This window comes from Bombina bombina, chromosome 7 (assembly GCF_027579735.1).
Source record: "Bombina bombina isolate aBomBom1 chromosome 7, aBomBom1.pri, whole genome shotgun sequence".
Taxonomy (NCBI): domain Eukaryota; kingdom Metazoa; phylum Chordata; class Amphibia; order Anura; family Bombinatoridae; genus Bombina; species Bombina bombina.
In genome coordinates this window covers 486,713,505-486,737,176 of record NC_069505.1, presented here as the reverse complement: position 1 = coordinate 486,737,176, position 23,672 = coordinate 486,713,505, and the positions used below count along the sequence as shown (strand labels likewise).

The following is a 23,672-nucleotide window of genomic DNA, read 5'->3' as shown; positions in this document are numbered from 1 at the left end:
TTTAAGAGAAACAAATTTTGCCAAAATTTGAAATAACAGTGAAAAAAGGCAGTTAAACTAACGAAATTTTTACAGTGTATGTAACAAGTTAGCAGAGCATTGCACCCACTTGCAAATGGATGATTAACCCCTTAATACAAAAACAGATTAACAAAACGAAAAATATGTTTTTAAACAGTCATAACAACTGCCACAGCTCCTACTTTTGAAGCCTTTTGAGCCCTTGAGAGATGTCCTATAGCATGCAGGGGACTGCTGAGGGAAGCTGAATGTCACAGTTTGTAATTTTAACTGCACCAACTGTAACTTTTATACTATAACAGTGGAAAGCCTCAGGAAACTGTTTCTAGGCAAAAATAAAGCCAGCCATGTGGAAAAAACTAGGCCCCAATAAGTTTTATCACCAAAGCATATATAAAAATGATTAAACATGCCAGCAAACGTTTTAAATTGCACATTAATCAGAGTATATACCTCTGATAGCAAGCCTGATACTAGTCGCTATTAAATCACTGTATTTAGGCTTTAACTTACATTAATCCGGTATCAGCAGCATTTTCTAGCAAATTCCATCCCTAGAAAAACTTAACTGCACATACCTTATTGCAGGATACCCTGCACGCCATTCTCCCTCTGAAGTTACCTCACTCCTCAGACATATGTGAGAACGGCAGTGGATCTTAGTTACTTCTGCTAAGATCATAGAAAAACGCAGGCAGATTCTTCTTCTAAATGCTGCCTGAGATAATACAGTACACTCCGGTACCATTTAAAAACAATAAACTTTTGATTGAAGAAAAAACTAACTATATTATTTTACCACTTTCCTCTAACTACCTCCAGCTATGTTGAGAGCTTGCAAGAGAATGACTGGATATGGCAGTTAGGGGAGGAGCTATATAGCAGCTCTGCTGTGGGTGATCCTCTTGCAACTTCCTGTTGGGAAGGAGAATATCCCACAAGTAATGGATGATCCGTGGACTGGATACACCTAACAAGAGAAATTTGGGTTTAGTATCCCTTTAAGAGGGGAAAAATACATATGTCAGGATTCATATAATGGAACATTATTCAAACATTATTCCTATTGAAAAACAGTTGCTGCACACAAGGTGTTAATTTTGTTTTTAAAATGTCTATAGCAACACAACAGAAATGTCTTCTAATAACAATGTGTTTATGTTCCCTTTAAGTAACTGTAGCCTAGATCCTACCTGCCTGATACTATGTGTGCCAAAGTTCTATCAAATCAGCAATCTAAAGATGTGTGCAGCCCCCGCAGATCAGACTCCCTTATACATATCTTTATATTAAAACTGTCTTAATCATATGCCCTGTGCAGAAACAGAAAATAAGGTCCAACTTGTGAGGATTCTAAAACTGCTGGAAGGGGTTAATCACTGTGTATTATGGAAAATGACAATGAGAAGACTGCATAACTCTTTGTAAGGAAAGGGTTTAATCACTGCCCGCAGTACTGAATATAATTGGAGAGTTAATCGTCATTCTGTAGGTTTGACAAGGAGTTAATCGCTGGCTCTTATATCAGAGAAGGAGTTAATCGCCTCTCTCCAGGTCTGTGTATCAGGGAAGGGTTAATTCACCTCTCTGCTGGCTGGAGTAAGTATCAGGGAAAGGGTTAATCACTACCCAAGAGGTCTATTTGGGGAGGGTAAATCACAGCTTGGCAGGTGTGAAGGGGTTAATCATCACTCAGCTGGTCTGTGTATAAAGGAAGGGGTTAATCAACACACTGCAGAGCTCTGAGTCAAAGAAAGGGTCAATCGCTGCTCTGTAGATCTGTGTGTCAGGGAAAGGGTTCATCGCTGCTCTGTAGATCTGTGTGTCAGGTAAAGGGTTAATCACTGCTCTGTAGATCTGTGAGTCAGGGAAAGGGTTAATCACTACTGTATAGATCTGTGTGTCAGTTAAAGGGTTAATCTCTGCTGTGTATATATGTTTGTCAGTTAAAGGATTAATTAATCACTGCTCTGTAGATCTGTGTGTCAGTTAAAGGGTTAATCACTGCTCTATAGATCTGTATGTCAGGAAAGGGGTTAATCACTGTTCTTTGATCTGTGTGTCAGTTAAAGGGTTAATCACTGCTGTGTAGATCTGTGAGTCAGGGAAAGGGTTAATCACTGCTCTGCAGATCTGTGTTTCAGTTAAAGGATTAATTACTGCTCTATAAATCTGTGGTCAGGACAATGGTTAATCACTGCTCTGCAGATCTGTGTGTCAGTTAAAGGGTTAACTGTGGCTCTGCAGATCTTTGTGTCAGTTAAAGGGTTAATCACTGCTCTGCAGATCTGTGTGTCAGTTAAAGGGTTAATCACAGCTGTGTAGATCTGTGATTCATGTAAAGGGTTAATCACGGCTCTGTAGATCTGTGAGTCATGTAAAGGGTTAATCACAACTCTGTAGATCTGTGTGTCATGTAAAGGGTTAATCACTGCTCTGTAGATCTGTGAGTCATGTAAAGGGTTAATCACGGCTCTGTAGATCTGTGTGTCAGTTAAAGGGTTAATCACTGCACTGTAGATCTGTGTGTCAGGGAAAGGGTCAATCACTGCTCTGCAGATCTGTGAGTCAGGGAAAGGGTTAATCACGGCTCTTTAGATCTGTGTGTCAGTTAAAATGTTAATCACTGCTGTGTAGATCTGTGTGTCAGGGAAAGGGTCAATCACTGCTCTGCATATCTGTGAGTCAGGGAAAGGGTTAATCACTGCTCTGTAGATCTGTGTGTCAGTTAAAGGGTTAATCACTGCTCTACAGATCTGTGTGTCAGTTAAAATGTTAATCACTGCTGTGTAGATCTGTGTGTCAGGGAAAGGGTTAATCACTGCTCTGTAGATCTGCGTGTCAGGTGAAGGGGTTAATTACTGCTCTGTAGATCTGTGTGTCAGGTAAAGGATTAATCACTGCTGTGTAGATCTGTGTGTCAGTTAAAGGGTTAATCACTGCCCAACAGATCTGTGCCAATTAAAATGTTAATCACTGCTGTGTAGATCTGTGTGTCAGGTAAAGGGTTAATTGCTGCTCTGTAGATCTGTGTGTCAGGTGAAGGGGTTAATTACTGCTCTGTAGATCTGTGTGTCAGTTAAAGGATTAATCACTACTGTGTAGATCTGTGTGTCAGGTGAAGGAATTAATCACCGCTGTGTAGATATGTGTGTCAGGTGAAGGAGTTAATCACTGCTGTGTAGATCTGTGTGTCATGTGAAGGGTTAATCACGACTGTGTAGATCTGTGTGTTAGGGAAAGGATTAATCACTGCTGTGTAGATCTGTGTATCAGGTAACGGGTTAATCACTGCTGTGTAGATCTGTGTGTCAGTGAAAATGATTAATCACTGTTGTGTTGTTCTGTGTGTCAGGGAAAGGATGAATCACTGCTGTGTAGTTCTGTGTGTCAGGGAAAGGGTTAATCACTGCTCTGTAGATCTGCGTGTCAGGTAAAGGGTTAATCACTGCTGTGTAGATCTGTGTGTCAGGGAAAGGGTTAATCACTGCTTCGTAGATCTGTATGTCAGTTAAAGGGTTAATCACTGCTCTACAGATCTGTGTCAGTTAAAAAGTTAATCACTGCTGTGTAGATCTGTGTGTCAGGTAAAGGGTTAATCGCTGCTCTGTAGATCTGTGTGTCAGGTAAAGGGTTCATCACTGCTCTGTAGATCTGTGTGTCAGGTGAAGGGGTTAATTACTGTTCTGTAGATCTGTGTGTCAGTTAAAGGATTAATCACTGCTGTGTAGATCTGTGTGTCAGGTGAAGGAATTAATAACTGCTGTGCAGATCTGTGTGACAGGTGAAGGAGTTAATCACTGCTGTGTAGATCTGTGTGTCATGTGAAGGGGTTAATCACGACTGTGTAGATTTGTGTGTCAGGTGAAGGAGTTAAACACTGTTGTGTAGATCTGTGTGTCATGTGAAGGGTTAATAACGACTGTGTAGATCTGTGTGTTAGGGAAAGGATTAATTACTGCTGTGTAGATCTGTGCATCAGGTAAATGGTTAATCACTGCTGTGTAGATCTGTGTTTCAGGTAAAGGGTTAATCACTGCTGTGTAGATCTGTGTGTCAGTGAAAATGATTAATCACTGCTCTGTAGATCTGTGTGTCAGGTAAAGGGTAATCACTGCTGTGTAGATCTGTGTGTCAGGTAAATGGTTAATCACTGCTGTGTAGATCTGTGTGTCAGGGAAAGGGTTAATCACTGCATTGTAGATCTGTGTGTCAGTTAAAGGGTTAATCACTGCTCTACAGATCTGTGTCAGTTAAAATGTTAATCACTGCTGTGTAGATCTGTGTGTCAGGTAAAGGGTTAATCGCTGCTCTGAAGATCTGTGTGTCAGGTGAAGGGGTTAATTACTGCTCTGTAGATCTGTGTGTCCGTTAAAAGATTAATCACTGCTGTGTAGATCTATGTGTCAGGTGAAGGAATTAATCACTGCTGTGTAGATCTGTGTGTCATGTGAAGGGGTTAATCACGACTGTGTAGATCTGTGTGTTAGGGAAAGTATTAATCACTGCTGTGTAGATCTGTGTGTCAGGTAAATGGTTAATCACTGCTGTGCAGATCTGTGTATCAGGTAAAGGGTTAATCACTGCTGTGTAGATATGTGTGTCAGTGTAGATCTGTGTGTCAGAAAATGATTAATCACTGTTGTGTTGTTCTGTGTGTCAGGGAAAGGATAAATCACTGCTGTGCAGTTCTGTGTGTCAGGGAAAGGATTAATCACTGCTCTGTAGATCTGTGTGTCAGTAAAGGGTTAATCACTGCTGTGTAGATCTGTGTGTCAGGAAAATGATTAATCACTGCTGTGTAGATCTGTCTGTCAGGGAAAGGATTAATCACTGCTGTGTAGATCTGTCTTTCAGGGAAAGGATTAATCACTGTTGTGTAGATTTGTGTGTCAGGGAAAAGATTAATCACTGCTGTGTAGATCTGTGTGTCAGGGAAAGGATTAATCACTGCTGTGCAGATTTGTGTCAGGGAAAGGATTAATCACTGCTGTGTAGATCTATGTGTCAGGTAAATGGTTAATCACTGATGTGTAGATCTGTGTGTCAGGTGAAAGGGTTAATTACTACTGTGTAGATCTGTGTGTCAGGGAAAGGGTCCATCACTGCTGTGTAGACCTGTGTGTCAGGTAAATGGTTAATCACTGCTGTGTAGATCTGTGTGTCAGGTGAAGGAGTTAATCACTGCTGTGTAGATCTGTGTGTCAGGTGAAGGGGTTAATTACTAATGTGTAGATCTGTGTGTTATGGAAAGGATTAATCACTGCTGTGTAGATCTGTGTGTCAAGGAAATGGTTAATCACTGCTGTGTACATCTGTGTGTCAGGTAAAGGGTTAATCACTGCTGTGTAGATCTGTGTGTCAGGGAAAGGATTAATCACTGTTGTGTTGTTCTGTGTGTCAGGGAAAGGATGAATCACTGCTGTGTAGTTATGTGTGTCAGGGAAAGGATTAATCACTGCTGTGTAGATCTGTCTGTCAGGGAAAGAATTAATCACTGCTGTGTAGATATGTGTGTCAGTTAAAGGGTTAATCACTGCTGTGTAGATCTGTCTGTCAGGGAAAGGATTAATCACTGCTGTGTAGATCTGTGTGTCAGGGACATTATTATTACTGCTGTGTAGATCTATCTATCAGGGAAAGGATTAATCACTGCTGTGTATATCTGTCTGTCAGGGAAAGGATTAATCACTGCTGTGTAAATTTGTGTGTCAGGGAAAAGATTAATCACTGATGTGTAGATTTGTGTGTCAGGGAAAGGGGTTGATCACTGCTGTGTAGATCTGTGTGTCAGGGAAAAGATTAATCACTGTTGTGTAGATCTGTGTGTCAGGGAAATGATTAATTACTGCTGTGTAGATCTATCTGTCAGGGAAAGGATTAATCACTGCTGTGTAAATTTGTGTGTCAGGGAAAAGATTAATCACTGATGTGTAGATTTGTGTGTCAGGGAAAGGGGTTGATCACTGCTGTGTAGATCTATGTGCCAGGTAAATGGTTAATCACAGCTGTGTAGATCTGTATAAATACAACAATAGTCCAAGAGCGCCTAAAAAAAAGGCAAAGGAAGAGTCTGACAGATTAGGTAAAAATAAGTTAAAAATGATCAAACATTTATTAACAAATCATAAATATTAACATGGATCCATGTGTACTATACATACATATACAAACTAAAAGATTGGCTTTTATCTAAATGCAAAAACAATCAGAATATAAAAACAATCAGAATACAAAAACAGTATAAATGTAAAAGAATTTTCTTATGAAGTCTTTCCAAATAGGGAGATCAACAATAGGGAGTTAAAAAACTTGGAGTTGTGTAATATTGCCTCTAGTAAATGTATCTAATGATTGTATCCAATATATGTGTTCTAGTAGTAAGAATTCCAGTAAGACAAATCCATTAGAAAAAATCCAGTAGTGAAACTAGTGAAGTCCAAACAAAAATTATGTGAATCCTGTGATAATATATATATATATATATATATATATATATATATATATATATATATATATATATATAAAAATGTGAAAACATTTAAAAATTGTAAAAAATAAAAATAGTATTATAAAAATAAAAATGTATAAAAATATAAAAAATATAAATAAGGTGAAAAAATTGTGAAAAAATCGATGTGTTATAAAATGGTGAATAAATTCAATGGATAGCTGGATTCAATGGAAGACATTTTAATTATACTGTGTAGATCTGTATGTCAGGGAAAGGATTAATCACTGCTCTACAGATCTGTGTGTCAGTTAAAATGTTAATCACTGCTGTGTAGATATGTGTGTCAGGGAAAGGGTTAATCACTGCTCTGTAGATCTGTGTGTCAGGTAAAGGGTTAATCACTGCTCTACAGATCTGTGTGTCAGTTAAAATGTTAATCACTGCTGTGTAGATCTGTGTGTCAGGGAAAGGGTTAATCACTGCTCTGTAGATCTGTGTGCCAGGTAAAGGGTTAATCACTGCTGTGTAGATCTGTGTGTCAGGGAAAGGGTTAATCACTGCTCTGTAGATCTGTGTGTCAGGTAAAGGGTTAATCACTGCTCTGTAGATCTGTGTGTCAGATGAAGGGGTTAATTACTGCTCTGTAGATCTGTGTGTCAGTTAAAGGATTAATCACTACTGTGTAAATCTGTGTGTCAGGTGAAGGAGTTAATCACTGCTGTGTAGATCTGTGTGTCAGGTGAAGGAGTTAATCACTGCTGTGTAGATCTGTGTGTCATATGAAGGGTTAAACACGAATGTGTAGATCTGTGCGTCAGGTAAATGGTTAATCACTGCTGTGTAGATCTGTGTATCGGGTAAAGGGTCAATCACTGCTGTGTAGATCTGTGTGTCAGTGAAAATGATTAATCACTGTTGTGTTGTTCTGTGTGTCAGGTAAAGGGTTAATCATTGCTCTGTAGATCTGTGTGTAAGGTGAAGGGGTTAATTACTGCTCTGTAGATCTGTGTGTCAGTTAAAAGATTAATCACTGCTGTGTAGATCTGTGTGTCAGGTAAATGGTTAATCACTGCTGTGTAGATCTGTGTGTCAGGGAAATAGTTAATCAATGCTTTATAGATCTGTGTGTCAGTTAAAGGGTTAATCACTGCCCAACAGATCTGTGTCAGTTAAAATGTTAATCACTGCTGTGTAGATCTGTGTGTCAGGTAAAGGGTTAATCGCTGCTCTGTAGATCTGGGTGTCAGGTAAAGGGTAAATCACTGCTCTGTAGATCTGAGTGTCAGGTTAAGGAGTTAATCACTGCTGTGTAGATCTGTGTGTCAGGTGAAGGGGTTAATTACTACTGTGTAGATCTGTGTGTTAGGGAAAGGATTAATCACTGCTGTGTAGATCTGTGTGTCAGGTAAATGGATAATCACTGTTGTGTACATCTGTGTGTCAGGTAAAGGGTAAATCACTGCTCTGTAGATCTGAGTGTCAGGTGAAGGGGTTAATTACTGCTCTGTAGATCTGTGTGTCAGTTAAAGGATTAATCACTGCTGTGTAGATCTGTGTGTCAGGTGAAGGAATTAATCACTGCTGTGCAGATCTGTCTGCCAGGGAAAGGATTAATCACTGCTGTGTAGATTTGTGTGTCAGGGAAAAGATTAATCACTGCTGTGTAGATCTGTGTTAGGGAAAGGATTAATCACTGCTGTGCAGATTTGTGTGTCAGGGAAAGGGGTTAATCACTGCTGTGTAGAGCTATGTGTCAGGTAAAGGGTTCATCACTGCTGTGTAGTTGTGTGTCAGGGAAAGGGTTAATCACTGCTGTGTAGATCTATGTATCAGGTAAATGGTTAATCACTGCTGTGTAGATCTGTGTGTCAGGTGAAATGGTTAATCACTACTGTGTAGATCTGTGTGTCAGGGAAAGGGTTAATCACTGCTGGGTAGATTTGTGTGTCAGGGAAATGAATAATCACTGCTGTGTAGATCTGTGTGTCAGGGAAAGGGTTCATCACTGCTGTGTAGACCTGTTTGTTAGGTAAATGGTTAATCACTGCTGTGTAGATCTGTGTGTCAGGTGAAGGAGTTAATCACTGCTGTGTAGATCTGTGTGTCAGGTGAAGGGGTTAATTACTACTGTGTAGATCTGTGTGTTAGGGAAAGGATTAATCACTGCTGTGTAGATCTGTGTGTCAGGTAAATGGATAATCACTGCTGTGTACATCTGTGTGTCAGGTAAAGGGTTAATCACTGCTGTGTAAATCTGGGTGTCAGGGAAAGGGTTAATCACTGCTGGGTAGATTTGTGTGTCAGGGAAATGGTTAATCACTGCTGTGTAGATCTGTGTGTCAGGGAAAGGGTTCATCACTGCTGTGTAGACCTGTGTGTTAGGTAAATGGTTAATCACTGCTGTGTAGATCTGTGTGTCAGGTGAAGGAGTTAATCACTGCTGTGTAGATCTGTGTGTCAGATGAAGGGGTTAATTACTACTGTGTAGATCTGTGTGTTAGGGAAAGGATTAATCACTGCTGTGTAGATCTGTGTGTCAGGTAAATGGATAATCACTGCTGTGTACATCTGTGTGTCAGGTAAAGGGTTAATCACTGCTGTGTTGTTCTGTGTGTCAGGGAAAGGATTAATCACTGCTGTGTAGATATGTGTGTCAGTTAAATGGTTAATCACTGCTGTGTAGATCTGTGTGTTAGGTAAATGGTTAATCACTGCTGTGTAGCTCTGTCTGTCAGGGAAAGGATTAATCACTGATGTGTAGATTTGTGTGTCAGGGAAAGGGGTTGATCACTGCTGTGTAGATCTGTGTGTCAGGTAAATGGTTAATCACTGCTGTGTAGTTCTGTGTGTCAGGTAAATGGTTAATCACAGCTGTGTAGATCTGTATGTCAGGGAAAGGATTAATCACTGCTCTACAGATCTGTGTGTCAGGTAAAGGGTTAATCACTGCTGGATGGATCTGTGTGTTAGGGAAGGGTTAATCACTACTGTGTAGTTCTGTGTGTCAGGTAAAGGGTTAATCACTGCTGTGAAGATCTGTGTGTCAGGGGAAGGATTAATCACTGCTGTATAGATCCGTGTGTCAGGTAAAGGATTAATCACTGTTGTGTAGATCTGTGTGTCAGGGAAATGATTAATTACTGCTGTGTAGATCTATCTGTCAGGGAAAGGATTAATCACTGGTGTGTAGATTTGTGTGTCAGGGAAAAGATTAATCACTGATGTGTAGATTTGTGTGTCAGGGAAAGGGGTTGATCACTGCTGTGTAGATCTGTGTGCCAAGTAAATGGTTAATCACTGCTGTGTAGTTCTGTGTGTCAGGTAAATGGTTAATCACAGCTGTGTATATCTGTATGTCAGGGAAAGGATTAATCACTGCTGGTAGATCTGTGTGTCAGGGAAAGGGTTAATCACTGCTGGGTAGATCTGTGTGTCAGGGAAATGGTTAATCACTGCTGTGTAGTTCTGTGTGTCAGGGAAAGGATTAATCGCTGTTGTGTAGTTCTGTGTCAGGGAAAAGATTAATCACTGCTGGGTAGTTCTGTGTGTCAGGTAAATGGTTAATCACTGCTGTGAAGATCTGTGTGTCAGGGGAAGGATTAATGACTGCTGTATAGATCCGTGTGTCAGGTAAAGGATTAATCACTGCTGTGTAGATCTGTGTGTCAGGGAAATGATTAATTACTGCTGTGTAGATCTATCTGTCAGGGAAAGGATTAATCACTGCTGTGTAGATTTGTGTGTCAGGGAAAAGATTAATCACTGATGTGTAGATTTGTGTGTCAGGGAAAGGGGTTGATCACTGCTGTGTAGATCTGTGTGTCAAGTAAATGGTTAATCACTGCTGTGTAGTTCTGTGTGTCAGGTAAATGGTTAATCACAGCTGTGTAGTTCTGTGTGTCAGGTAAATGGTTAATCACAGCTGTGTATATCTGTATGTCAGGGAAAGGATTAATCACTGCTGGTAGATCTGTGTGTCAGGGAAAGGGTTAATCACTGCTGGGTAGATCTGTGTGTCAGGGAAATGGTTAATCACTGCTGTGTAGTTCTGTGTGTCAGGGAAAGGATTAATCGCTGTTGTGTAGTTCTGTGTGTCAGGGAAAGGATTAATCACTGCTGTGTAGTTCTGTGTGTCAGGTAAATGGTTAATCACTGCTCTGTAGATCTGTAAGTCAGGTGACAGGGTTAATAACTGCTGTGTAGATCTGTAAATCAGGTGAAGGGGTTAATTGCTGCTCTGCAGCTCTGTGTGTCAGGTAAAGGATTAATCACTGCTGTGTAGTTCTGTGTGTCAGGTAAATGGTTAATCACTGCTCTGTAGATCTGTAAGTCAGGTGACAGGGTTAATAACTGCTGTGTAGATCTGTAAATCAGGTGAAGGGGTTAATTGCTGCTCTGCAGCTCTGTGTGTCAGGGAAAGGATTAATCACTGCTGTGTAGTTCTGTGTGTCAGGTAAATGGTTAATCACTGCTCTGTAGATCTGTAAGTCAGGTGACAGGGTTAATAACTGCTGTGTAGATCTGTAAATCAGGTGAAGGGTTAATTGCTGCTCTGCAGCTCTGTGTGTCAGGGAAAGGATTAATCACTGCTGTGTAGTTCTGTGTGTCAGGTAAATGGTTAATCACTGCTCTGTAGATCTGTAAGTCAGGTGACAGGGTTAATAACTGCTGTGTAGATCTGTAAATCAGGTGAAGGGTTAATTGCTGCTCTGCAGCTCTGTGTGTCAGGTAAAGGATGACCAGTATACAAATACCATCAGTAATAAAACACTTGTCACCAGTTTGATAATTACAAGCTGTCTATTCGTATGGAGTAAACTGTATATATTACTGTTTACCTAAGTGATCTGCAAAGGGTCCAATGCAGAATAAGTTCTGGTTCCTGGAGATTCTTTACAATCACTAACCGCCCATCAAACCTAAAGAGTAAATATTTTACAGTTAGTGCAAACATTTAAGTACTTAAAGGTACAGTCTACACCCACATTTTTATCGTTTAAAAAGACAGATAATCCCTCATATTACTGTATTACTTATTCCCTAGTTTTGTATAACTAACACAGTTATATTAATACACTTTTTACCTCTGTGATTACCTTGTATCTAAGCCTCTGCAGACTGACCCCTTATCTTTTGACAGACTTGCATTTTAGCCAATCAGTGCTGACTCCTAAGTAACTTCACGGGCATGAGCACAATGTTATCTATATGGCACACATGAACTAGTGCTGTCTAGCTGTGAAAAAATACCAAATGCACTGAGATAAGAGGCATCCTTCAAGGGCTAAGAAATTAGCATATGAGCTTACATAGGTTTAACTTTCAGTTTCAACTAAGAATACAGAGAGAACAAATTAAAAATTATGATAAAGGTAAATTGGAAAGTTGTTTAATATGACATGCCCTATCTGAATCATGACAGTTTAATTTTGACTAGACTGTCCCTTTAATATCACTGTTTCACACTATATCTTTGATAATAAAAACTGAAAACCTTTTAACCAAATCTCCTCTCATTTGTGACGTGATCATAATTTCTCTGGAGCAGATATCTGCTGTATACTCTCTTTGGTATTACATATAACTCTCTACAAGGTTACAGGGTACAGCACTGTGTACATTGCTGAACCTAAACAAAAACATCATACTTACATATGACAGCTAACACCAGCAGATGATTAGACAGGAGCCTCCTTAGATGAGGTTCACTTGTGTTTTGGTTCTGGCAGAAGAGCATCTGAGGATAATTGACTGTTACACAAGGAGGGGGCTGAGGTTTATTCTTGGGTTCCAGAAAAAGAGTTGTGTAAGCCGGAAACAAAACAACAGGGAAATGCTTCGTGCAAATCTTTCAGGAGCTAAATCATGTTTTGTGACTGCCCCCTTGAGTCTGTTGGCAGTAATGCATCTCATGTCTAGGCTACAATATACCTGTATACAGATAGCATCATTATGGAGTCAAAGATAAGGGACACCATTTGTTAGTCTCATTTTATCTGCCTATAGTGTGTAATTAAAGGGCCATTATACACTCATTTTTTTCTTTGCATAAATGTTTTGTAGATGATCTATTTATAAAGCCCATAAAGTTTGTTTTTTAAAATTTTTTATAATTATGCTTATTTTTAAAAAACATTGCTCTGAATTTCAAATTCCTAACCAAGCCCCAAAGTTTTATTTGAATACCGTCAGCTACCTACTCCAGCTTGCTCCTGTTTGTGTAAAGGGTCTTTTCATATGCGAAAGAAGGGGGAGGGGGGAGTGTTTATTTCACACTTGCAGTGGGCTTTCCAACTGCCTTTTCAACAGAGCTAAACTGAAAGCCTCTAAGTACGTTTTTAAACCATTTTATATTGGATTTTTATATCAATATCTGTGCATCTTATTCTTTATAGTAGTGTCTATTACATGCAGTTATATGAAAATGAGTGTATACTGTCCCTTTAAAGGGAAAGTAAAGTCAAAATAAAACTTTTATGATTCAGATAAAGCAGACAATTTTAAAGAACATAAAAAATTACTACTATCTAATTTGTTTAGTTCTCTTGGTATCCTTTGTTGAAAAGCACACCTAGGAGCAGCAATGCACCACTGGGATCTAGCTGCTGACTGGTGACTGCACATATAGGCCCCTTATTGTTGGGTCACACAATGTGTTCAGCTAGCTCCCATGTAGTGCATTGCTGCTCCATCTAGGATACCAAGAATCATGACAAAATAAAATTGGGTTTCATGCCCCTTTAACGTCAGTTGTTCATTGTTTCTCTTCTGGGGCCTAATTCAGGCCAAAATGTAGGTATATCCCTATCAAAGTACTAGTATCTTTAACTGAATCAGGGCAAGATTATAAGTGTAGCGCTATTGATCGCTCATGAGTTAACTCCACTAAAAGTAAGCTGTTTTGCGCATGTTGGGTAGCCCAAAAACATAAAAGGATGCACTCACTGGTCCTTTTAAACAGCAATTTAATTTGGTACTGGGAAGCATAGATAGAGATATATATATATATAAAATAAAGAAGAACAGTATGTCCTAGCCGACACACACACATACCTATCCTAGGATAGTTAATCAATCCTGCAATGAAATTACATGAGCAAGGTACGATTATCCCAAGGTGACAGGTACCCCCATCCCAGAGATAACACTAATATATAGCATATATCAGATGAAATAAATTTATTAATATGTGCAATTACTCAAACATAAGTGACAGAAATAAATGACTAATCGCTAAATAACAAACCTATACAATTAATAACTAACAACCAATGGCCATTGGATCCTGTATAATGATACCCATAAAAAATATATTTATTTGAAAAGCAAGAATGTAAGTTTAGATGCCGGCCCATTTTTGGTGAACAACCTGGGTTGTCTTTGCTAATTGGACAGCACCATTAAACAAGTGCTGCCCAGTGTCTGTATCAAAAATTGGCTGGCTCCTTAGCTTAGATTACTTCTTTTTAAATAAAAATAGCAAGAGAACAAAGAAAATTTGATAATAGGAGTAAATTAAAAAGTTGCTTAAAATTGCATGCTCTATCTGAATCATGAAAGAAAAAAAATTGGGTTCAGTGTCCCTTTAAATGATTACACCCTCTTCAGTGTATACATATACCTGGTGACATAAATAAAGTGACAGACATCCTAATTTATATCTTAAAGTGATATTGCATAATACATATTCATGAAGAGAAATAATAACAATAAAACTAAGATCCTATCAAAAACAAAATACAAAGATGGATAGTTGACTCTGCATATCCAAGTATGCCAGTCAATTCAGTTTTACATATGGGATGGAGCCCACCCCATATTAATACGTAATGCCTTAATTGCTCAGTCCAGCAAGGACAGTAAGTCATCTCCCAACCATTGTGGGTCACTGGTATATAATAGACCTTAGGTGTGTACCTTCCAGATCCCAACAACTGTGGCTATCTCTGATCAAAGAGTGACTAATATTAAAGTAAAATAAGTGGGCCATCAAGGGGCCCTGCTAGCAGATCACCTCCGCCAAAATAGTGCCTCCCCCAGTCATGTTATATGTGTTGGCAGCCTCCCCAGAAGCCAGGAACACACCTATGTCAGTTAGCTCCACCTTACTCATATCGCACCCCTGGTATGTAACAGATTATGGCAGCCACTTGAAATCTGGTACTGAATTTAACCCTCCCGGGAAAATAGCTCCCGAACGATACATCCATTTCGGTTCTGTGATCAGCAGGAGTTTGTCCCGGTCGCCACCTCTATCCAATTTTAGAACGTGGTCAATCAAGGTATATCTTATAGAAGACACAGTGTCTGTTTTCTGCACAGTGACATGCTACCGGTTGGTCAGAATGACCTTTCTCAAAGGCCTGTCTTATGGCTAGCCTATCATTGGCCATTCGTTCCCTGAGTGTGCCCTTCGTCTTGCCTACATAGAATTTCGAGCAGGGGCAGACCAGCAGCAGACGAATGCGTGGTGGTACATGTTATTGAATGTCGGATAGTATATACTTTGTTCGTGTGGGGGTGATGAAATCTCTTGGTGGATATCAGCCCATTACAAGTTACACAACCTGTGCATCTGTAACTACCCTTTACATTAACCCTTGTCTTGATCTTGGTAACACTGTTTTGGATCCGTCTTGACCAACAGTTCCCGGAGGTTCATACCCCTTCAGAGGCCCACCATCGGTGTGTTCTGCTTAGTAATTCTAAGTTTGGGATAGGAAGCCAGGATGGGCCAATGTTTCCTGAGGGTTTTACCAGTATTGGCCGTACCTGGACCGAATGTTGTGGCCATAATCATTCTTCTAGCATCCTTATCCTCCCTCTGTTTATTGATTAATTCTTCTTGAGTGTATACTGGATCAATGACCCTCTGTTTATATCCCCTCTGGAGGAACTTATCACCCATTTCTTTCAACTGGGAACCCCCTACAGCATGGTTAGTATTATTATGGATCGTCCTGACCATTTGGGATTTTATAATCCCTCTCAATAAAGTGGGTGGATGGCTAATACTATCTGCCGTTAAGATTGAGTTGCGGTCTATATGTTTTTTGAAGAGTGTAGTACCTATCCTGTCTCCATCCCTAAAAATATTTAGGTCTAGAAGAACGATACTCTCAGTCATATGTCATCTTGAAACATACAGTTGTGTCCGTCTTGTTGAGGTTTTCAAACCACATATGTAAATTGTCCAGATGAGGACAATGTCATCTATGTACCTGCGATAGAATATCAGAGATGACATCTCCCCCATCCAGACAAATCTATCTTGAAAATCAGACATGAAAACATTGGCATAAGCTGGAGCCATATTTGACTCCATTGCCGTTCCTGCCGTCTGTAGGTAAAAATCATCTTCAAAGCGAAAGTAATTCTGATTGAGACAGAAATCAATAAGCGATAGCAAGTACTCAACCGGAGGTCCCTCATATCGTGCATCTAATAAAAGATTCTTTTTGAAAGCCAACAGTCCCACACCATGAGGAATAATGGTGTAAAGACTGTTGACGTCCAAGGTAATAAGAATGTCATCCTCTTAAATCCTTACATCACTTAATAATCTGATCAGCTGATTAGTGTCAAGTAGAAAGGAATGAATTCGTTTTACTATAGGTTGGAGGAGGAAGTCAATATATCGTGCCACAGGCTGTGAAAGCGAATCCACCGCAGACACAATTAGATGCCCCGGAGGTTTATCCAGGGTCTTATGGATCTTTGGGATAGTGTAAAGTACAGGGATATTAGGGTATTGTGTGGTGCAAAAATGAAGGATCTGTTCTGGTATGAATCCTTGTTCATATCCAAAGGACAATAATGAATCCAATTTCCTCTAAAAATGTACTGTTGGATCAAACGTAAGTTTTTATATGTGGTGTGGTCAGCAAGTTGCTGCAATATGTCCTCCTTATAGTCCAACAGGACCTCATCAGTGGGACTAATCACTATGGAGGTATCCATTTGCAGTGACTTGATGGCTCCATGTACTTGATTTGTCAAGTTTTGTTTCCATTTTAAATGTTGTGCATTATGTTCCAATTCTTGGTTAATGAGCCCAGTATAAGTTGTTATGCTCGGGCTACAATTAGTTGGTTCAAAAGAACTAGCCTTCTTAAAGGTAGTGGGTATGCCCTGGGTGTCATCAACTGTGTTTGAGGTATCTTGGAAAAATTCTTTGATTTTTAGATTTCTGTGGAATTTATAAATGTCCAACTTTAAATCTAATTCAGTAATTTTGTTAGCCGGTACAAATGAAAGGCCCTTATTTAATAAAGACCTCTCAGAGGTAGTAAGGGAGTGTGAACTTAAATCGATGACAATGTCATTCACTGGCCCCTGCGTGGGGGTCTATGCCGTGTACCACGACTCAGGGCAAGATTATGAGTGTAGCGCTATTTATCGCTCATGAGTTAACTCCACTAAAAGTAAGCCGTTTTGCCCATGTTGGGTAGGCCAAAAATATAAAAGGATGCACTCACTGGTCCTTTTAAAAAGCAATTTCATTTGGGATAGATATATATATATATATATATATATATATATATAAAATAATTAAAAAGAAGAAATAAAGACCACTATTTTTCCAGCACCAGATTATTTACTGAATATATACAACATGTACAAGATTTTAAAGAAGAATATGAGAAATCAGCCTTTCAATACATAAATCAAGTCAAACCAAAAGTTAGTTCACAGTTCATGGCAGTAGAAATGATCCCATCATACAATTATTAATGCTGTTGCCATTCATTTGTTGCAAAGATTGTTGTAAAGTTCCATCCACGTTGCAACATATAAATCAACAATTCCTTGAACTTAAAAAGGGACACTGAACCCAAATTTTTTCTTTTATGATTCATAGGTGTTTGTAACCATGGTTACTGATCAGCTGATTACTTCACCTGTGCACTGGTTTAGCTATAATAAAAACCTTACCTGTTGGGGGTACTTAAGGACCGCAATTGGGGAAACACTGAGCAGGCAATTTCTAATTTACTACTATTATCAATGTTTCTTCATTCTGTTGGTATCTTTATTTGAAAAGCAAGAATGTAAGTTTAGATGCTGGCCCATTTTTGGTTGTGCTTGCTGGTTGATGGCTAAATTCACCCACCAATAAACAAGTGCTGTCCAGCGTCTGAACCCAAAATTGTCTGGCTCCTTATATGCCTTCTTTTTCAAATAAAGATACCAAGAGAACAACGAAAAATTGATAATAGGAGTAAATTAGAAAGTTGCTTAAAATTGCTGCTCTATCTGAATCATGAAAGAAAAAAAATGGGTTCAGTGTCCCTTTAAGGCCATCTGTTGGTTTCAATACTCCCCTTTTGCTACGATGGACTTGTATGTGTGTATCATATTTAATATCTTGTAATCCACATTTGCCATATAGTTAGTGCATGATAAACTTAATTTACGGCACTGCTATTTTTAAAATGCATGTGTATGCGATCGAAAGATTTCAATGATGGGATAGGGTCAGGGGGGCGGGCCTACAAAGCTAGGCACGCCCACCATGATCCGATCCCATTCAGTAAGCGCCGTTGGCTTTAGTACAGCCAAACGGCTAAGACGCTCCATGCCGTCCTAACGGCGCTAAAGCCCAGCGCAGTTAGGACGGCATAGAACGTCCTAACATCAGGAAAAGGTTAACCAAGACCAATTTTTTTTTTAAAACAAACATTTTGATTACTGCAGCTGTTTTTTAATAACCAAACTATACCCACCAATTCCCTTATTTGAAGGAGTCAGTCTGGACTTGAGTATGCAGTCAACAAGGCTAGCACCTGTCACTATGTTAGTATGAAGTACACAGTTATCTGCTGCAGCCAATTAGGGAATGATATGTAGCAGGGTTCGCCTTGAGAAGTCTGCAGTGTGCATTTCAAGATCTGAGAGTTAGAAAATCCACCATTTTCAGAGCTAAATACCATGAAAATGGGGCAAAATAAATATTGAAAGTTACGGTGATTGTACCTTATTTGCTTGCACAAACATGGTGGCTGCAGAGGGAGAAGTTTTTTGCACTTTTTGTAATGAGTTGTTTTTAAAAAGAAAATGCTGGCCAATTTGAAATTAAATTTTAAATTAAGCAGTTACAGTAAAGCAGCAGCTCAACTGTAATGTATTGCAGCAGTTGAAAATTGCATTGTAAATTAGCTGCAGAGAAAAAAAAAATTACGTTTTTAAAAAGTCTATTAAATAAATGTATTTTCTTTGCTTTTGGTATATAATTATAAGGTAAATATATAATAATAAAAAAAGATGCATTTCTCACAAGCTAGGCTTATATTCAGGAGTCACAGATTTGCACACGGGGAAAGACTAGGGTGCATATCAATCAATGCACTGATGCTTTGCAGTGGTATATAGACAGCTATCAATCAATGCACTGCCCGCTTCACAGTGGTATATAGACGGATATAAATCAATGCACTGACGCTTTGCAGTGGTATATAGACAGCTATCAATCAATGCACTGACGCTTCACAGTGGTATATAGACAGATATAAATCAATGCACTGACGCTTCACAGTGGTATATAGACAGCTATCAATCAATGCATTGCCGCTTCACAGTGGTATATAGACAGATATAAACCAATGCACTGACGCTTTGCAGTGGTATATAGACAGATATAAATCAATTCACTGACGCTTTGCAGTGGTATATAGACAGCTATAAATCAATTCACTGACGCTTTGCAGTGGTATATAGACAGCTATCAATCAATGCACTGCCGCTTCACAGTGGTATATAGACAGATATAAATCAATGCACTGACGCTTTGCAGTGGTATATAGACAGATATAAATCAATGCACTGATGCTTCACAGTGGTATATAGACAGCTATCAATCAATGCACTGCCGCTTCACAGTGGTATATAGACAGATATAAATCAATGTTTTTAAACAAGTATCCAAGCACTCCGGAGTTAAAGGGCTAAAAACAAATTTTATTGGCACATAGTAAAAATGCCAGTATGCAGGAGCACATGGGTGAACCTCTGATGCGTTTCGCGCTATACAAGATCTTAATCATAAGTCCTACGATTTTTAGTCATTTACCTCCGGACTGCTTGGATACTTGTTTATCAACTTTGGAAGATATCAATCAATGCACTGCCGTTTTGCAGCACTTCTGTGCTTGTATTTGACTTTACTCTGGCTGCACTGTGCGAAAGGGATATGAAACCCAAATATTTTCTTTTCTGATTCAGATGTTTTTTAATTTACTTCTATTATCAAATTTGCTTCGTTCCCGGGATATTGTGTTGAAGAGAAACCTAGGTAGCATCTGAAGCACTACATGACAGGAAATATTGCTGCCATCTAGTGCTCTTGCAAATGGATAACATTTTTGCAAAACTGCTGCCATATAGTGCTCCCGAAATGGGCAGGCTCCAAAGCATAAAGTCCTTGCTTTTCAACAATAGATACAGAGAGAACAAAGAAAACTTAATAGAAGTATATTAGAAAGTTGTTTTAACCCATTAAGTGCTGACGGCTCTGAGCCGTCACAGAGCTTCTCATGAGCTCTCTCCCACCTTGAGGGAGATCTGGGGGCTCCTACCCCGCGCGATCGGGCCTGCATAGTGACAAGCATCGCCGGGGCTTCACGTGATGCGCAGTGATGTCACACGTAATAACTTGATGATGTCACTGCGCAACTTTTTTTATACTTAACAAGGTTAAGTATAAGAGCAGGGGGCATGCTGCTTAGAAGCCTGTATCTCAGGCATCTAAGCAGCTACAGACCCCCAAGACCCACGGTTGGAAAGGTAATCGTCTAACCTTTCCAACAGTGTCTTGGAGATCTGAAAAAAAAAAAGTTAAAAAACAGAATTTATGCTTACCTGATAAATTACTTTCTCCAACGGTGTGTCCGGTCCACGGCGTCATCCTTACTTGTGGGAATATCTCTTCCCCAACAGGAAATGGCAAAGAGTCCCAGCAAAGCTGGCCATATAGTCCCTCCTAGGCTCCGCCCACCCCAGTCATTCGACCGACTGACAGGAGGAAATATATAGGAGAAACCATATGGTACCGTGGTGACTGTAGTTAAGAGAAAATAATTCATCAGACCTGATTAAAAAACCAGGGCGGGCCGTGGACCGGACACACCGTTGGAGAAAGTAATTTATCAGGTAAGCATAAATTCTGTTTTCTCCAACATTGGTGTGTCCGGTCCACGGCGTCATCCTTACTTGTGGGAACCAATACCAAAGCTTTAGGACACGGATGAAGGGAGGGAGCAAATCAGGTTACCTAAATGGAAGGCACCACGGCTTGCAAAACCTGTCTCCCAAAAATAGCCTCCGAAGAAGCAAAAGTATCAAATTTGTAAAATTTGGCAAAAGTGTGCAGTGAAGACCAAGTCGCTGCCTTACATATCTGGTCAACAGAAGCCTCGTTCTTGAAGGCCCATGTGGAAGCCACAGCCCTAGTGGAGTGAGCTGTGATTCTTTCAGGAGGCTGCCGTCCGGCAGTCTCATAAGCCAATCGGATGATGATTTTAAGCCACAAGGAAAGAGAGGTAGAAGTCGCTTTTTTACCTCTCCTTTTACCAGAATAGACAACAAACAAAGAAGATGTTTGTCTGAAATCTTTTGTAGCCTCTAAATAGAATTTTAGAGCACGGACTACGTCCAAATTGTGTAATAAACGATCCTTCTTTGAAACTGGATTCGGACATAAAGAAGGTACAACTATCTCCTGGTTAATATTCTTGTTAGAAACAACCTTTGGAAGAAAACCAGGCTTAGTACGCAAAACCACCTTATCTGCATGGAACACCAGATAGGGCGGAGAACACTGCAGAGCAGATAACTCTGAAACTCTTCTAGCAGAAGAAATAGCAACCAAAAACAAAACTTTCCAAGATAGTAACTTAATATCTATGGAATGTAAAGGTTCAAACGGAACCCCTTGAAGAACTGAAAGAACTAGATTTAGACTCCAGGGAGGAGTCAAAGGTCTGTAAACAGGCTTGATCCTAACCAGAGCCTGAACAAATGCTTGAACATCTGGCACAGCTGCCAGTCTTTTGTGTAGTAAGACAGATAAAGCAGAGATCTTTCCCTTTAGAGAACTTGCAGATAATCCTTTCTCCAAACCTTCTTGTAGAAAGGAGAGAATCTTAGGAATTTTTATCTTATTCCATGGGAATCCTTTGGATTCACACCAACAGATATATCTTTTCCATATTTTATGGTAAATCTTTCTAGTTACCGGTTTTCTGGCCTGAACCAGAGTATCTATCACAGAATCTGAAAATCCACGCTTTGATAGAATCAAGCGTTCAATCTCCATGCCGTCAGCTGGAGGGAGATCAGATTTGGATGTTCGAACAGACCCTGAACAAGAAGGTCCTGTCTCAAAGGTAGCTTCCATGGTGGAACCGATGACATATTCACCAGGTCTGCATACCAAGTCCTGCGTGGCCACGCAGGAGCTATCAAGATCACTGAGGCCCTCTCCTGTTTGATCCTGGCTACCAGCCTGGGAATGAGAGGAAACGGTGGAAATACATAAGCTAGGTTGAAGGTCCAAGGTGCTACTAGTGCATCTACTAGAGTCGCTTTGGGATCCCTGGATCTGGACCCGTAGCAAGGAACCTCCAAAAAACTCTTAACCATCTCCGTGGAGATGTTGCCTGTGCAACGGCAAAGAGAATGACTGGGGTGGGCGGAGCCTAGGAGGGACTATATGGCCAGCTTTGCTGGGACTCTTTGCCATTTCCTGTTGGGGAAGAGATATTCCCACAAGTAAGGATGACGCCGTGGACCGGACACACCAATGTTGGAGAAATTGTTTGTTTGTTTTTTTTAAAAAAAAAATCCTTAAAAAAATCTTAGCATCCAGGTGGGAAAGTGCTTAGCACTCAAAGGGTTAAGGGACAGTGAAGTTATAATTAGACAGAACATACAATTTTAAACAACTTTCCAATTTACTTCTATTATTTATTTTGCTTCCTTCTCTTGTTATCCTTTGTTGAAAGGTTTATCTAGGTAAGCTCAGGAGCAGCAAATAACCTAGGTTCTAGCTGCTGATTGGTGGCTGCATATATAGACCGATTGTCATTGACTCATCCATGTGTTCAGTTAGAAACCAGTAGTGCATTGCTGCTCCTTCAACAAATGATACCAAGAGAATGAAGCTAATTTAATAATAAAAGTAAACTGGAAAGTTGTTTAAAATTGTATGTTCTACCTAAATTATGAAAGAAAATGTTTGGGTTTCATGTCCCTTCAAAATAATGTGCTCTATCTGAATCATAACAAAAAAAATTGGGTTTCACATCCCTTTAAGGAAAACTTACTTAGTGCAGCCAGAGCACAACACTGTTTAAAGAGAATAGACTGACGTGGAGCAACACTTTGAAGAAAAAGCACTAACAGTTCCTGCATGTGTCCCATTCTTTCTACAGACAATGCTGCATTTGTTTGGGATGACATCTCCGATTACAGCATGGCCTTGGGAATGTGGGAACCCAGCTGAATAAGGTCCAATGTTGGAACGCGCTGTATTGATCTCAATATCAGATATACAAACAGTGTTTAGTAGCTGGAACACTTACTGCAACTGCACCTTCCCATGCAGGTGCGATAACACAGATATTCAATCTTGTGACATACTATGATATATGTAGTCTTTTTTTTATAATAATAAATATTAAAAAGGTACAGTCTACACCAGAATTTGTATTGTTTAAAAATATAGATTATCCCTTCCCCAGTTTTGCATAATAGTATTAATATACTTTTTACCTCTTTCAACAAATAATACCAAGAGAACAAACCAAATTTGATGATAAAAGTAAATTGGAAAGTTGTTTAAAATTGCATGCCCTATCTGAATCATGAAAGCTTAATTTTTGACTAGAATGTCCCTTTAAGAGAAAAGGTGGTAGTCATCGCTTAACAAATGGGGGTTTAAAGAGCACTTGAAGCTTTGCATAACCAAGACGGTTATCTTAATTAAGTTTTTTACCTCTTTGATAATCTTGTATTTAAGCCTCTGAAGACTGCCCCTTTCAGATCTTTTGACAGACTTGGATTTTAGCAAATCAGTGCTGACTCAAATAACTCCATGGGAGTAAGCACAATGTTATCTATATGTCACACACATGAACTAACGTCCTCTAGCTGTGAAAAACTATCAAATGCACCATAAGAGGCAGCCTTCTGGGGCTTA

The 23,672-nt window shown here is 39.6% G+C and overlaps 1 protein-coding gene across 1 annotated transcript in view; it reads right to left on the bottom strand.

The window, feature by feature from the left end:
- Positions 1-12,286, bottom strand: part of ACP7 (acid phosphatase 7, tartrate resistant (putative)) — a 33,839-nt gene extending 21,553 nt beyond the window's left edge. Inside the window, exons 1-2 of the mRNA XM_053721605.1 lie at positions 12,128-12,286; positions 11,314-11,394 (exon numbers count right to left, since the gene is read on the bottom strand). The gene's annotated coding sequence lies outside the window, so the exon portion shown is untranslated. The remainder of the gene's footprint in view (positions 1-11,313; positions 11,395-12,127) is intronic.
- Positions 12,287-23,672: the final 11,386 nt, after the last annotated feature.